This window comes from Melanerpes formicivorus, unplaced genomic scaffold (assembly GCF_026170545.1).
Source record: "Melanerpes formicivorus ecotype bairdi unplaced genomic scaffold, bMelFor1.0.p_v2 SCAF_117, whole genome shotgun sequence".
Taxonomy (NCBI): Eukaryota; Metazoa; Chordata; class Aves; order Piciformes; family Picidae; genus Melanerpes; species Melanerpes formicivorus.
This window is the reverse complement of record NW_027142469.1, coordinates 1,421,637-1,437,719: the sequence shown is the minus strand read 5'-3', so window position 1 is coordinate 1,437,719 and position 16,083 is coordinate 1,421,637. Positions and strand designations below refer to the sequence as shown.

General features: G+C 51.3%; 1 long non-coding RNA gene across 1 annotated transcript; it reads right to left on the bottom strand.

Annotated features, from left to right (window-relative positions):
• Positions 1-750: 750 nt before the first annotated feature.
• On the bottom strand, positions 751-3,799 carry LOC137456133 (uncharacterized). The gene is made up of 4 exons (XR_010990957.1): positions 3,621-3,799; positions 3,340-3,496; positions 1,815-1,976; positions 751-1,721 (listed from the first exon to the last, which is right to left on the bottom strand). It is a non-coding gene; the product is annotated as an uncharacterized lncRNA (long non-coding RNA).
• Between the last annotated feature and the right edge of the window lie 12,284 nt (positions 3,800-16,083).

Here is a 16,083-nt window from a genome sequence, read left to right as displayed (position 1 = left end):
GGATCCATCCCAGGGCAGAGAGCTCTGGCAGATGAGCACCTAGCCACTGTCCAACATTTGCCACCAGTCCTGCCCTAAAGGCTCGGGCCTTTGATCTAATCCTCAACAGCCACCAGTGACACCAGAATGGGGAGAAATGCCATTTCCCCAATAGATGGAGTCACATGCTCAGACAGCAAAAAGCAGTCTCGGGGACAGGAGGCTCTTGGCAACAGCCAGCCTGCTCTTCTGACCCGAGTGCCACAGAAGGGTATAAGAGTAGATCACCTTGAAGGCCACCGCACGGACCGCAGAGGACATTCAGGTGCTCGTGCCTAACAGAAAAGATGTGTGAAAAGCAGGTGTTGCATCACTAACCTAATGTCCCTCTGTGACCAGGGGACCTTCATCCCAATCCCATCATGGGGTGGAAAAGATTTCCTGCTGGTCGCTGTAAGGCAGGACTTTAACGCTTTCCCTAGCAAGTTTCTCTGAAAAGAAAATGGGGAATGAGACTTGAAGGAGTAAGGAGGAGATGAAGAAGATGGACTGTAGCACAGGCCATCTCACCAGCTACAGACATTTTCCCCTGCCCATGTGCTCTGTGGACTAAGAAGAGTTCCCTTCTTTTGGCGTGAAAGCACTGGCTTCAATGAAAGAGCTGGCTCCTCCTGAAGGGCAAGTATGAATGGAGCTCTCAAAGTACCACACTTCAGAGCCTCCTACTTGCTAGCACTAAGACAACTGTTCATGTAGAACGACTGGCCACTCACTTCAACAAACCCCACAGAACTGGCTCCTATCAACTCTCCAGAAGACACTGCTGCACTAGCTTGGCTGCCTGACCGGCTCAGTTCAGGTGGCTTAGGATCTCACAGAGAGTACCACAAGAACTGAGTGCCGCAAGAAGGGGCCGCTTATTCGACCAATTTGATCAGCGGAATCCAACTTTATTGAGCATCAGACACATCTTATATACAGTCTGCTATAATTATGCCCACTTGGCAACATACTATTGGTTGCTCTCTAAAAGGTTACATCATTGTTTTCACAACTCGGTGGAATTCTTCTATCAGGTCTAATTGCTCTCTTCCCCAGATCTCGCCTCCTCCTTATCTTGCTTGCCTCCCATCTCAGAGGCAGCTGGACTTCAGCATACCAAGCAATCAGCACTTTCTCACATCTCTTACTCCGCCACTATATTATCACAGAGAATTCTTCAAGGCCTGAATTGCACAGGCGTTCCTGGGACCCAAGGCCCCTCTTGCTCAAAACAATCCTCAACAACTGAGGGGACTGCAATCTTTGCAGCTTCAACTTTCCTTCTCTGCTACTTCTTTTTTCAGATGGATTTTTTTTCAAAGGGACTGCTGGACAGCAGAACAGGATGGATGGCTGGGCCCCAAGAGCGGTGGGGAACAGAGTTAAACCCAGCTGGTGGCTGGCCCGGCAGAAGTGGTGTTCCCCAGCACACAGAGGTGAGAGAGTGTCCCCAGAGAAGGGCCACAAAGCTGGTGAAGGGTCTGGATAACAAGTCTTATGAGGAGTGGCTGAAGGAACTGGGACTGTTTAATCTGCAGAAGAGGAAGCTGCGGGAATTAAGGTGTGGTCTGGCTTCAGCTCTCAACTAGTTCCACGTTGAACAAGAACAGCTTGTACTCACAGAAGGCACTGGCTGCTTGGGTTCAAGGTTCCTGTAGAGCTCAGGCTATCTCTCTTCTTTAGTGAGGTCATTCTCTCACCTAGGCAGAGAGAAGAAAATGCAGCTATAAAATTAGACCACTGGAATCGTGAGACTCGTTCTGTGTGCGACTCCAGGAGAATCCAAACCTAACCTTGGAGCTGCCCTTAAGAGCTCCTCTTTGGAAAACTCTCGCTGCCGGGCCCCACAAACCCCACACCCTCTGTCAGCAAACCGGATGTACGAGCTGAAGAGTGTCAACAGAAACCGTACGTGGACAGCTCAGGAAAATCCTGCCAGTCCCAGCACACCAGACCTGGAATGATCAAAGAAAGTCTGTTAACAACTGTCTGTGTGTCTGCTCATAGCTTGAGGAGTAACAGAGCAGGAACAATTCTCAAAAGGTTTTCACTGCATTCCTAGGGCACTTGAAGGATTGCCCTGGCTGTAGTTAATACCTAGAAATTCCTATCAAAATCTTTGCAGCACAGCAAGGAAACTAAAACAACCAACAAAGCACAGACTACTTTATATTATCAAGCAGGAACTTGAAATCCTACTGGAATTGTGGGGTTTTTATGACAAATTGTGATGAATATACTGGTGATCTATGTTTAAAATTATAAGACTTAGAGTGCCCTGGGATTAAGGGTCAGGATCTTGTGAGGCCTGTTTTGAGAGCAAAGGGAAAGAAACATATCTTGCAGACTTGCAAGGATACTGTCTGGTTAGTTGGACACATCACGGCTGAGGCGGAGCTTATCTTAAAGATAAACATTCAGACCTAGGAATTTGTTTTCTTCAGATAAGAAGCCTGCAAAATTGTGCACGTGAGAAAATGGATACATTGACCCTTACCACCCGAATGTGGGGAGAAGGGATTTGACCGCCTACTCTAAGACTCATTATCACATGCCTGCCTTCTGTTTAGCATAAGTTTGCTTATGTAGATGATGTAACTATAGAAGATGAAGAAAACTATTGTAAGGCTGCTGTGGAGGTGGAGTTTTGTCCCCTCTCAAGCCCAGCGCGCTGCTTTGCTTGCCTTTTATTGCACTTTATTCCCTTTTTATGATCTTTTAGTGCCAATAAAACTGTTACCAAAAACTTTTACCTGGAGTCATCTATAACGCAAATTATTCCTGTTCTTTTTTCCTTCTTTTGGTGTCGTACCACCTAGTACACATTCACCACCTAACCGAACGTCACAGTTGTGATTCAAAGCCAAGCAAGACAAAGTGTATCGAGGGAAAGAAAAGAGAGAGAAAGCTAAAGAGTTCTCCTCCTCTTCACTTTTCCCCTTGAGAGATCCAACACTACAGGAAGGCAGGCCTGAATTTCATGAGCTCTGGGATTCAGATGAGCTCGGGAAATCATTTGGTTTGCACTTCACGGCTGTACACACACAGCTGTGTTCAGCTGTAGAACGACCTCCTTGCAACATGAAATACAGGCTTCCGAAACTGGAGCGTCTGTCCCACTGAGACTTCCACGACCCTGTGTCCAAACCCTACTGACATGTCAATTCAATTGTTCACAGCTTTTACCACAGGTCACTCTTAGCACCTGAGTTTCTGAGCCTAGATGAGACATCCTGCTGTCTGGCTCTGAGCTCAGGAGAACATGCCAAGCTGCTGGCTACCTGCAGACATCACATTGCTAGGACTGAATTGGCTCACCTTTATCTTTCCAACAGGCAGCGCCTCTCTGAATGCTGGATTCACATGAATGTGCCTAAGGCAGATGACACAAGCAGGCTCTGTGGCCGGCACAGCCCTGAGGGCACTCGCCAGCTAGCAAACAAGCATCACACAGCAGGATGTGGGGGGAAGACAACTGGAAGGGGGAAAGTGAGAAAACTCAGGGGTAGGAATAATAGTAATACCAATAATAAGAGCAATAATAACAATAGCAGAAGTCCTAAGGAGGATAAGGAATGGAAATTAAGGCTATTGCTCACCATCAGCTGAGTGAGGTCAATCCAGTCCTGGAGAGTAGTCCACCGGCCAACCTGCCCTCCAGTCTTCTGGCTGAGCATGTGACATAGCCTTGCTAAATTAGAAAATCCTTGCTGAATATGCAATGCGCTCAGTGGGAATTAAAACGTCCCTGCATTATCAACGCTGTTTGCAGCACAAACCCAAACCCAAACCCACCCCGAGACACCCCCAGCTCCCACGGGAGCCTGCAGAGACCTCCCAAAGGGTCCGTCGGAGGTGCCCAGCTGCCTCTCCACGACCCTTGATCCTTTCAGATGGCCCCACCAGAACTTTACATATCCCCAGACCCTTTTAGGTGCCCCCAGACCTCCTCCGTCACCCCCAAAAGCCCTGCCGATGGCCCCAGACCACCTTCAGACGCCGGAAGGAACACACCTGGGAGTCCCGGGCCGGCAGCGACACCGGAAACCGCACTGCAAGCTCCCTGAATGCGCCAGGACCCCTTGCCCCGCCAAAGGACGGCGGTTCGCAGGCACCCTGGGGCACAGAACGGCATCATGCGCCGAATCAGGGCTCTCCGCGACCGGTCCGGCTCCAAAGCTGCTCTGCACGGCGCCCGCCCCCCCGGCCAGAAAAGCGGGGCGCAGCCCGCGAGGAGGGCGCGTGCACGGGACCGGACCCGCTGCGGCGCAGGCGCCGTATCCATAGCGACGACCGGGACGCTGCACCTCTGGCGCGAGCAGAGCCGGGCTAGGGCGCAGGCGCCGTATCCATAGCGACCACCGGGACGCTGCCCCCCTGGCGCGAGCAGAGCCGGGCTAGGGCGTAGGCGCTGGATCCATAGCGACGCTCGAGTCAAGCTCTCCGCTCTCCGCTCTTCCCCTAAGAATTTTCGAGCATTCAGCGCAGTTAGGCTGCAGAAATTAGCTCCCCCGGGGCGGCACACGCCGCGGCACGGCAGCACTGGCCTTAGAGACAAAGCTGTCTTTGATCTGGGTACCAGCTGCAGCTCTCAGCAGTGCCTAGCTGCAGAGCAATGGCCTGCACCTTCATCCTGATCCAGGTGGAGAGAGAACTGCCAGGAACACAGCTTCTCTGCTACGGTTGCAGCATCCCCAGGGGCCGAGCGCAGCCTTGCTGTTAGTGAGGAACACAGCCCCTGTGAGAAGCTTCTGGGGTCAGGGGACAAACAAGGGGTTTTCCACACTGGAAACAAGGGAAGTCTCTTTGCCACCCCCTTTGCCACCACCCCTAACCCTAACCCCCTAACCCCAACCCCCTAACCCTACGTCTGCTGGCCCCTGCACCCTCACCCTGGTGCTGTCCACGACACAAACCCTAAACCCCCTGACCACCACACTATCGTTAACCCCGACCCCAAACGCAATCCTCACCCGGACCCTAAGTTGCCCATCCGCCCCTTTGCCCATCCGCCCCTTCCCCTAATCTCCGCCTGAATAATCTCTCCTCCCTACCTCCATACTCACAAATGCTATTACTGGGCATTTAGAAAGCTTTAGCTAGCACCCCTGTCCTTCTCCTCACTTACCTGCAAAGGCTTCTAGCATGTAAAAACAAATTGCACATACTACAACACACAGTTTAGAAATATGCCAGGTTCTTCCCTTAGGCAGGGGACCTTCCTTCATTTGTTTTCAGAAGGATGTTGCTACTTCCTTGCCCTGCTTTTGTTTCTTAGTTTATTAGTACTAGAAACCATATACGCATCCTACACCAAACCACAATGAAGTGCAACAACGACTAATGCTGCAGATTCCGTGACTGGCCGTGCTCCCATTGACACCTTTCGCTTCGTCCGTCTCTGGCCACGCTCCTTGCGAAGACGTGGAACCGCAGATCGGGACTCCCGGTCGCTTCGCAGCTATTTTCTACGTCTCAGTCGTGCCCGCTCTCACTCGCACGCTCAAAGCATCAACAGAGTGTCAAACATAGGAGGAACCTCCCCTGCCTCCACACAAGCCCTCCTACAATTCATTACGTCCCTAAGGGACACAGGCTTTAGGACCAACACAGTCAGTTTACAAGGTTCAGTGGCAACATTGTCAGTTCACAGGGTTCAACAGCAACACCATGAGTTTACAGGTTTCAGCAGCAACACAGACCGTTTACAGAGTTCAGCGGCAACACTTTCACTTTACAGAGTACAACGGCAACACAGTCTGTTTACAGAGTTCAGCGGCGACACTGTCAGTTTACAGAGTTCAGCGGCGACACTGTCAGTTTACAGAGTTCAGCGGCGACACTGTCAGTTTACAGAGTTCAGCGGCGCCACTGTCAGTTTACAGAGTTCAGCGGCGCCACTGTCAGTTTACAGAGTTCAGCGGCGACACTGTCAGTTTACAGAGTTCAACCGCCACACAGTCCACTTACAGAGTTCAACAGCAACACTGTCCGCTCACAGAGTTCGGCAGCAACACTTTCAGCTCACAGAGTTCAGCGGCAACACAGTAGACTTACAGAGTTCGGCGGAAGCACAGTCCGCTTACAGAGTTCAGCGGCAACGCTTTCAGTTTACAGAGTTCGGCGGCAACACAGTAGACTTACAGAGTTCGGCGGCAACGCTTTCAGTTTACAGAGTTCGGCGGCAACACGGTTTGTTACCGCTGAGCGTGGGAAGGAGCTTAGCCAGCTTTTGTTCAGATGGCTTTCCATTCTAATAAAAGACAGAAAACCAGACACGCCCAAGTCAGTGAATACTTAAAAACCCTACAACGCATGCAAAGGAAAAAGCGTTCCTTGCATATTAGACAGACATGCTGCAAGCTTACGTATTCCGCAACCCCGTGGAGCTCGTTTCAAAGCCCCTTTTCGGGCAGATGAATACCACACTTCCACACCTCTTAAACAAGAGGGCCTTGGAGTTGGAGGAGAGGGGTCAGGGTTAGCTGGCCTACTAGAGGTCATAATCCCCTCCAAGAACATACAGGCATTTCAAACCTTCTAGGTTGATACAGAAGAACCCCAGAGAGCAGAAGAGGCTTGGACTTACCTGGAGGGGAACCCAAGGACATCCAAAAAGCCGAGCAGAGAGCCGACCTCAACGGAGCCGCCGAGGGGAACTGAGCCCGGCCGAGCCCAGTCTAAAGTAGCCGGGCTTGACGGAGCCGACATCTGTCTAGGGAAAGAAAATGCTCTCTCTTTACTGACCAGTCCTACGCATACAATTACTAGCCACACACCCATTCACAACTTTCGCTTCGTCCATCTCTGGCCACGCTCCTCGCAAAGACGTGGAACCGCAGATCGGGACTCCCGCTCGCTTCGTAGCTACTTTCTACGTCTCTGCCGTGCCTGCTCTCACCCACACGCTCAAACATCAACAGGGTGTCTAACATAGGAGGAACCTCCCCTGCCTCCACACAAGCCATCCTACAATTCATTACATCCCTAAGGGACACAGAGTTCGGCAGCCCCACAGTTTGTTAGCTTACAGCGTTTGGCAGCCCCACAGTGAGTTTACAGCGTTCGGCAGCAACACAGTTTGTTACCGCTGTGCATGGGAAGGAGCTCAGACAGCTTCTGTTCGGAAGGCTTTCCAGTCTAATAAAAGAAAGAAAAACAGACACGCCCAAATCAGTAAATATTTAATAACCCTACAACACACGCAAAGGAAAAAGCACTCCTTGTGTATGACACGGACACGCTGTAAGCTTACGTATTCCAGAACCCCGTGTAGCTCATTTCAAAGCCTCTTTTCAGACACATGAATACCACACTTCTACACCTCGTTAAACAAGAGAGCTAGAGAGTTGGAGGAGAGGGGTCAGGGTGACCTGGCCTCCTAGGGGTCTTAATCCCCTCCAAGACCATGCAGGCATTTCAAACATTCCAGGTTGATACAGAAGAACCCCAGAGAGCAGCAGAGGCATGGACTTACCTGGAGGGGAACCCAAGGACATCAAAAAAGCTGAGCAAAGAGCCAACCTTGGCAGAGCTTGGCACCACCAAGCCCCACCGAGCCCGGTCTAAAGTAGCCAGGCTTGACGGAGCCACCATCCTTCTAGGGAAAGAAAATTGTCTCTCTTTACTGACCGGTCCTACACATACAATTACTAGCCACACGCCCGTTGACAACTTTCGCTTCGTCCATCTCTGGCCACGCTCCTCGCGAAGACGTGGAACCACAGATCGGGACTCCCGCTCGCTTCGTAGCTATTTTCTACGTCTCAGTCGTGCCCGCTCTCACTCGCACGCTCAAAGCATCAACACGGTGTCAACCATAGCAGGAACCGCCCCTGCCTCCACACAAGCCATCCTACAATTCATTACGTCCCTAAGGGACACAGGGTTTAGGACCAACACTGTCAGTTTACAAGGTTCAGCGGCAACACTGTCAGTTCACAGGGTTCAACAGCAACACCATGAGTTTACAGGTTTCAGCAGCAACACAGACCGTTTACAGAGTTCAGCGGCAACACTTTCACTTTACAGAGTTCAGCGGCAACACTTTCACTTTACAGAGTACAACGGCAACACTTTCACTTTACAGAGTACAACGGCAACACAGTCTGTTTACACAGTTCAGCGGCGACACAGTCTGTTTACAGAGTTCAGCGGCGACACAGTCTGTTTACAGAGTTCAACTGCCACACAGTCCACTTACAGAGTTTGGCGGCAACACAGTCCGCTTACAGAGTTCAACAGCAACGCTGTCCGCTTACAGAGTTCGGCAGCAACACTTTCAGCTTACAGAGTTCGGCAGCAACACTTTCAGCTTACAGAGTTCGGCGGCAGCACAGTCCGCTTACAGAGTTCAGCGGCAACGCTTTCAGTTTACAGAGTTCGGCGGCAACACGGTTTGTTACCGCTGAGCGTGGGAAGGAGCTTAGCCAGCTTCTGTTCAGAAGGCTTTCCATTCTAATAAAAGACAGAAAACCAGACACGCCCAAGTCAGAGAATACTTAAAAACCCTACAACGCACGCAAAGGAAAAAGCGTTCCTTGCATATTAGACAGACACGCTGCAAGCTTACGTATTCCGCAACCCCGTGGAGCTCGTTTCAAAGCCCCTTTTCGGGCAGATGAATACCACACTTCCACACCTCTTAAACAAGAGGGCCGTGGAGCTGGAGGAGAGGGGTCAGGGTTAGCTGGCCTACTAGGGGTCATAATCCCCTCCAAGAACATACAGGCATTTCAAACCTTCTAGGTTGATACAGAAGAACCCCAGAGAGCAGAAGAGGCTTGGACTTACCTGGAGGGGAACCCAAGGACATCCAAAAAGCCGAGCAGAGAGCCGACCTCAACGGAGCCGCCGAGGGGAACTGAGCCCGGCCGAGCCCAGTCTAAAGTAGCCGGGCTTGACGGAGCCGACATCTGTCTAGGGAAAGAAAATGCTCTCTCTTTACTGACCAGTCCTACGCATACAATTACTAGCCACACACCCATTCACAACTTTCGCTTCGTCCGTCTCTGGCCACGCTCCTCGCGAAGACGTGGAACTGCAGATCGGGACTCCCGCTCGCTTCGTAGCTACTTTCTACGTCCCTGCCGTGCCTGCTCTCACCCACACGCTCAAACATCAACAGGGTGTCTAACATAGGAGGAACCTCCCCTGCCTCCACACAAGCCATCCTACAATTCATTACATCCCTAAGGGACACAGAGTTCGGCAGCCCCACAGTTTGTTAGCTTACAGCGTTTGGCAGCCCCACAGTGAGTTTACAGCGTTCGGCAGCAACACAGTTTGTTACCGCTGTGCATGGGAAGGAGCTCAGACAGCTTCTGTTCAGAAGGCTTTCCAGTCTAATAAAAGAAAGAAAAACAGACACGCCCAAATCAGTAAATATTTAATAACCCTACAACACACGCAAAGGAAAAAGCACTCCTTGTGTATGACACGGACACGCTGTAAGCTTACGTATTCCAGAACCCCGTGTAGCTCATTTCAAAGCCTCTTTTCAGACACATGAATACCACACTTCTACACCTCGTTAAACAAGAGAGCTAGAGAGTTGGAGGAGAGGGGTCAGGGTGACCTGGCCTCCTAGGGGTCTTAATCCCCTCCAAGACCATGCAGGCATTTCAAACATTCCAGGTTGATACAGAAGAACCCCAGAGAGCAGCAGAGGCATGGACTTACCTGGAGGGGAACCCAAGGACATCAAAAAAGCTGAGCAAAGAGCCAACCTTGGCAGAGCTTGGCACCACCAAGCCCCACCGAGCCCGGTCTAAAGTAGCCAGGCTTGACGGAGCCACCATCCTTCTAGGGAAAGAAAATTGTCTCTCTTTACTGACCGGTCCTACACATACAGTTACTAGCCACACGCCCGTTGACAACTTTCGCTTCGTCCATCTCTGGCCACGCTCCTCGCGAAGACGTGGAACCACAGATCGGGACTCCCGCTCGCTTCGTAGCTATTTTCTACGTCTCAGTCGTGCCCGCTCTCACTCGCACACTCAAAGCATCAACAGGGTGTCAACCATAGCAGGAACCTCCCCTGCCTCCACACAAGCCATCCTACAATTCATTACGTCCCTAAGGGACACAGGGTTTAGGACCAACACTGTCAGTTTACAAGGTTCAGCAGCAACACTGTCAGTTCACAGGGTTCAACAGCAACACCATGAGTTTACAGGTTTCAGCAGCAACACAGACCGTTTACAGAGTTCAGCGGCAACACTTTCACTTTACAGAGTACAACGGCAACACTTTCACTTTACAGAGTACAACGGCGACACAGTCTGTTTACACAGTTCAGCGGCGACACAGTCTGTTTACAGAGTTCAGCGGCGACACAGTCTGTTTACAGAGTTCAGCGGCGACACTGTCAGTTTACAGAGTTCAGCGGCGACACTGTCAGTTTACAGAGTTCAGCGGCGACACTGTCAGTTTACAGAGTTCAACAGCAACGCTGTCCGCTTACAGAGTTCGGCAGCAACACTTTCAGCTTACAGAGTTCGGCAGCAACACTTTCAGCTTACAGAGTTCGGCGGCAGCACAGTCCGCTTACAGAGTTCAGCGGCAACGCTTTCAGTTTACAGAGTTCGGCGGCAACACGGTTTGTTACCGCTGAGCGTGGGAAGGAGCTTAGCCAGCTTCTGTTCAGAAGGCTTTCCATTCTAATAAAAGACAGAAAACCAGACACGCCCAAGTCAGTGAATACTTAAAAACCCTACAACGCACGCAAAGGAAAAAGCGTTCCTTGCATATTAGACAGACACGCTGCAAGCTTACGTATTCCGCAACCCCGTGGAGCTCGTTTCAAAGCCCCTTTTCGGGCAGATGAATACCACACTTCCACACCTCTTAAACAAGAGGGCCGTGGAGCTGGAGGAGAGGGGTCAGGGTTAGCTGGCCTACTAGGGGTCATAATCCCCTCCAAGAACATACAGGCATTTCAAACCTTCTAGGTTGATACAGAAGAACCCCAGAGAGCAGAAGAGGCTTGGACTTACCTGGAGGGGAACCCAAGGACATCCAAAAAGCCGAGCAGAGAGCCGACCTCAACGGAGCCGCCGAGGGGAACTGAGCCCGGCCGAGCCCAGTCTAAAGTAGCCGGGCTTGACGGAGCCGACATCTGTCTAGGGAAAGAAAATGCTCTCTCTTTACTGACCAGTCCTACGCATACAATTACTAGCCACACACCCATTCACAACTTTCGCTTCGTCCGTCTCTGGCCACGCTCCTCGCGAAGACGTGGAACTGCAGATCGGGACTCCCGCTCGCTTCGTAGCTACTTTCTACGTCTCTGCCGTGCCTGCTCTCACCCACACGCTCAAACATCAACAGGGTGTCAAACATAGGAGGAACCTCCCCTGCCTCCACACAAGCCATCCTACAATTCATTACATCCCTAAGGGACACAGCGCTCGGCAGCCCCACAGTTTGTTAGCTTACAGCGTTCAGCAGCCCCACAGTTTGTTAGCTTACAGCGTTCGGCAGCCCCACAGTTTGTTAGCTTACAGCGTTTGGCAGCCCCACAGTGAGTTTACAGCGTTCGGCAGCAACACAGTTTGTTACCGCTGTGCATGGGGAGGAGCTCAGACAGCTTCTGTTCGGAAGGCTTTCCAGTCTAATAAAAGAAAGAAAAACAGACACGCCCAAATCAGTAAATATTTGATAACCCTACAACACACGCAAAGGAAAAAGCACTCCTTGTGTATGACACGGACGCGCTGTAAGCTTACGTATTCCAGAACCCCATGTAGCTCATTTCAAAGCCTCTTTTCAGACACATGAATACCACACTTCTACACCTCGTTAAACAAGAGAGCTAGGGAGTTGGAGGAGAGGGGTCAGGGTGAGCTGGCCTCCTAGGGGTCTTAATCCCCTCCAAGACCATGCAGGCATTTCAAACATTCCAGGTTGATACAGAAGAACCCCAGAGAGCAGCAGAGGCATGGACTTACCTGGAGGGGAACCCAAGGACATCAAAAAAGCTGAGCAAAGAGCCAACCTTGGCAGAGCTTGGCACCACCAAGCCCCACCGAGCCCGGTCTAAAGTAGCCAGGCTTGACGGAGCCACCATCCTTCTAGGGAAAGAAAATTGTCTCTCTTTACTGACCGGTCCTACACATACAATTACTAGCCACACGCCCGTTGACAACTTTCGCTTTGTCCATCTCTGGCCACGCTCCTCACGAAGACGTGGAACCACAGATCGGGACTCCCGCTCGCTTCGTAGCTATTTTCTACTTCTCAGTCGTGCCCGCTCTCACTCGCACGCTCAAAGCATCAACACGGTGTCAACCATAGCAGGAACCGCCCCTGCCTCCACACAAGCCATCCTACAATTCATTACGTCCCTAAGGGACACAGGGTTTAGGACCAACACTGTCAGTTTACAAGGTTCAGCGGCAACACTGTCAGTTCACAGGGTTCAACAGCAACACCATGAGTTTACAGGTTTCAGCAGCAACACAGACCGTTTACAGAGTTCAGCGGCAACACTTTCACTTTACAGAGTTCAGCGGCAACACTTTCACTTTACAGAGTACAACGGCAACACTTTCACTTTACAGAGTACAACGGCGACACAGTCTGTTTACAGAGTTCAGCGGCGACACAGTCTGTTTACAGAGTTCAGCGGCGACACAGTCTGTTTACAGAGTTCAACTGCCACACAGTCCACTTACAGAGTTTGGCGGCAACACAGTCCGCTTACAGAGTTCAACAGCAACGCTGTCCGCTTACAGAGTTCGGCAGCAACACTTTCAGCTTACAGAGTTCGGCAGCAACACTTTCAGCTTACAGAGTTCGGCGGCAGCACAGTCCGCTTACAGAGTTCAGCGGCAACGCTTTCAGTTTACAGAGTTCGGCGGCAACACGGTTTGTTACCGCTGAGCGTGGGAAGGAGCTTAGCCAGCTTCTGTTCAGAAGGCTTTCCATTCTAATAAAAGACAGAAAACCAGACACGCCCAAGTCAGAGAATACTTAAAAACCCTACAACGCACGCAAAGGAAAAAGCGTTCCTTGCATATTAGACAGACACGCTGCAAGCTTACGTATTCCGCAACCCCGTGGAGCTCGTTTCAAAGCCCCTTTTCGGGCAGATGAATACCACACTTCCACACCTCTTAAACAAGAGGGCCGTGGAGCTGGAGGAGAGGGGTCAGGGTTAGCTGGCCTACTAGGGGTCATAATCCCCTCCAAGAACATACAGGCATTTCAAACCTTCTAGGTTGATACAGAAGAACCCCAGAGAGCAGAAGAGGCTTGGACTTACCTGGAGGGGAACCCAAGGACATCCAAAAAGCCGAGCAGAGAGCCAACCTCAACGGAGCCGCCGAGGGGAACTGAGCCCGGCCGAGCCCAGTCTAAAGTAGCCGGGCTTGACGGAGCCGACATCTGTCTAGGGAAAGAAAATGCTCTCTCTTTACTGACCAGTCCTACGCATACAATTACTAGCCACACACCCATTCACAACTTTCGCTTCGTCCGTCTCTGGCCACGCTCCTCGCAAAGACGTGGAACCGCAGATCGGGACTCCCGCTCGCTTCGTAGCTACTTTCTACGTCTCTGCCGTGCCTGCTCTCACCCACACGCTCAAACATCAACAGGGTGTCAAACATAGGAGGAACCTCCCCTGCCTCCACACAAGCCATCCTACAATTCATTACATCCCTAAGGGACACAGAGTTCGGCAGCCCCACAGTTTGTTAGCTTACAGCGTTCGGCAGCCCCACAGTGAGTTTACAGCGTTCGGCAGCAACACAGTTTGTTACCGCTGTGCATGGGAAGGAGCTCAGACAGCTTCTGTTCAGAAGGCTTTCCAGTCTAATAAAAGAAAGAAAAACAGACACGCCCAAATCAGTAAATATTTAATAACCCTACAACACACGCAAAGGAAAAAGCACTCCTTGTGTATGACACGGACACGCTGTAAGCTTACGTATTCCAGAACCCCGTGTAGCTCATTTCAAAGCCTCTTTTCAGACACATGAATACCACACTTCTACACCTCGTTAAACAAGAGAGCTAGAGAGTTGGAGGAGAGGGGTCAGGGTGACCTGGCCTCCTAGGGGTCTTAATCCCCTCCAAGACCATGCAGGCATTTCAAACATTCCAGGTTGATACAGAAGAACCCCAGAGAGCAGCAGAGGCATGGACTTACCTGGAGGGGAACCCAAGGACATCAAAAAAGCTGAGCAAAGAGCCAACCTTGGCAGAGCTTGGCACCACCAAGCCCCACCGAGCCCGGTCTAAAGTAGCCAGGCTTGACGGAGCCACCATCCTTCTAGGGAAAGAAAATTGTCTCTCTTTACTGACCGGTCCTACACATACAGTTACTAGCCACACGCCCGTTGACAACTTTCGCTTCGTCCATCTCTGGCCACGCTCCTCGCGAAGACGTGGAACCACAGATCGGGACTCCCGCTCGCTTCGTAGCTATTTTCTACGTCTCAGTCGTGCCCGCTCTCACTCGCACGCTCAAAGCATCAACACGGTGTCAACCATAGCAGGAACCGCCCCTGCCTCCACACAAGCCATCCTACAATTCATTACGTCCCTAAGGGACACAGGGTTTAGGACCAACACTGTCAGTTTACAAGGTTCAGCGGCAACACTGTCAGTTCACAGGGTTCAACAGCAACACCATGAGTTTACAGGTTTCAGCAGCAACACAGACCGTTTACAGAGTTCAGCGGCAACACTTTCACTTTACAGAGTTCAGCGGCAACACTTTCACTTTACAGAGTACAACGGCAACACTTTCACTTTACAGAGTACAACGGCAACACAGTCTGTTTACACAGTTCAGCGGCGACACAGTCTGTTTACAGAGTTCAACTGCCACACAGTCCACTTACAGAGTTTGGCGGCAACACAGTCCGCTTACAGAGTTCAACAGCAACGCTGTCCGCTTACAGAGTTCGGCAGCAACACTTTCAGCTTACAGAGTTCGGCAGCAACACTTTCAGCTTACAGAGTTCGGCGGCAGCACAGTCCGCTTACAGAGTTCAGCGGCAACGCTTTCAGTTTACAGAGTTCGGCGGCAACACGGTTTGTTACCGCTGAGCGTGGGAAGGAGCTTAGCCAGCTTCTGTTCAGAAGGCTTTCCATTCTAATAAAAGACAGAAAACCAGACACGCCCAAGTCAGTGAATACTTAAAAACCCTACAACGCACGCAAAGGAAAAAGCGTTCCTTGCATATTAGACAGACACGCTGCAAGCTTACGTATTCCGCAACCCCGTGGAGCTCGTTTCAAAGCCCCTTTTCGGGCAGATGAATACCACACTTCCACACCTCTTAAACAAGAGGGCCGTGGAGCTGGAGGAGAGGGGTCAGGGTTAGCTGGCCTACTAGGGGTCATAATCCCCTCCAAGAACATACAGGCATTTCAAACCTTCTAGGTTGATACAGAAGAACCCCAGAGAGCAGAAGAGGCTTGGACTTACCTGGAGGGGAACCCAAGGACATCCAAAAAGCCGAGCAGAGAGCCGACCTCAACGGAGCCGCCGAGGGGAACTGAGCCCGGCCGAGCCCAGTCTAAAGTAGCCGGGCTTGACGGAGCCGACATCTGTCTAGGGAAAGAAAATGCTCTCTCTTTACTGACCAGTCCTACGCATACAATTACTAGCCACACACCCATTCACAACTTTCGCTTCGTCCGTCTCTGGCCACGCTCCTCGCAAAGACGTGGAACCGCAGATCGGGACTCCCGCTCGCTTCGTAGCTACTTTCTACGTCTCTGCCGTGCCTGCTCTCACCCACACGCTCAAACATCAACAGGGTGTCAAACATAGGAGGAACCTCCCCTGCCTCCACACAAGCCATCCTACAATTCATTACATCCCTAAGGGACACAGCGCTCGGCAGCCCCACAGTTTGTTAGCTTACAGCGTTCAGCAGCCCCACAGTTTGTTAGCTTACAGCGTTTGGCAGCCCCACAGTGAGTTTACAGCGTTCGGCAGCAACACAGTTTGTTACCGCTGTGCATGGGGAGGAGCTCAGACAGCTTCTGTTCGGAAGGCTTTCCAGTCTAATAAAAGAAAGAAAAACAGACACGCCCAAATCA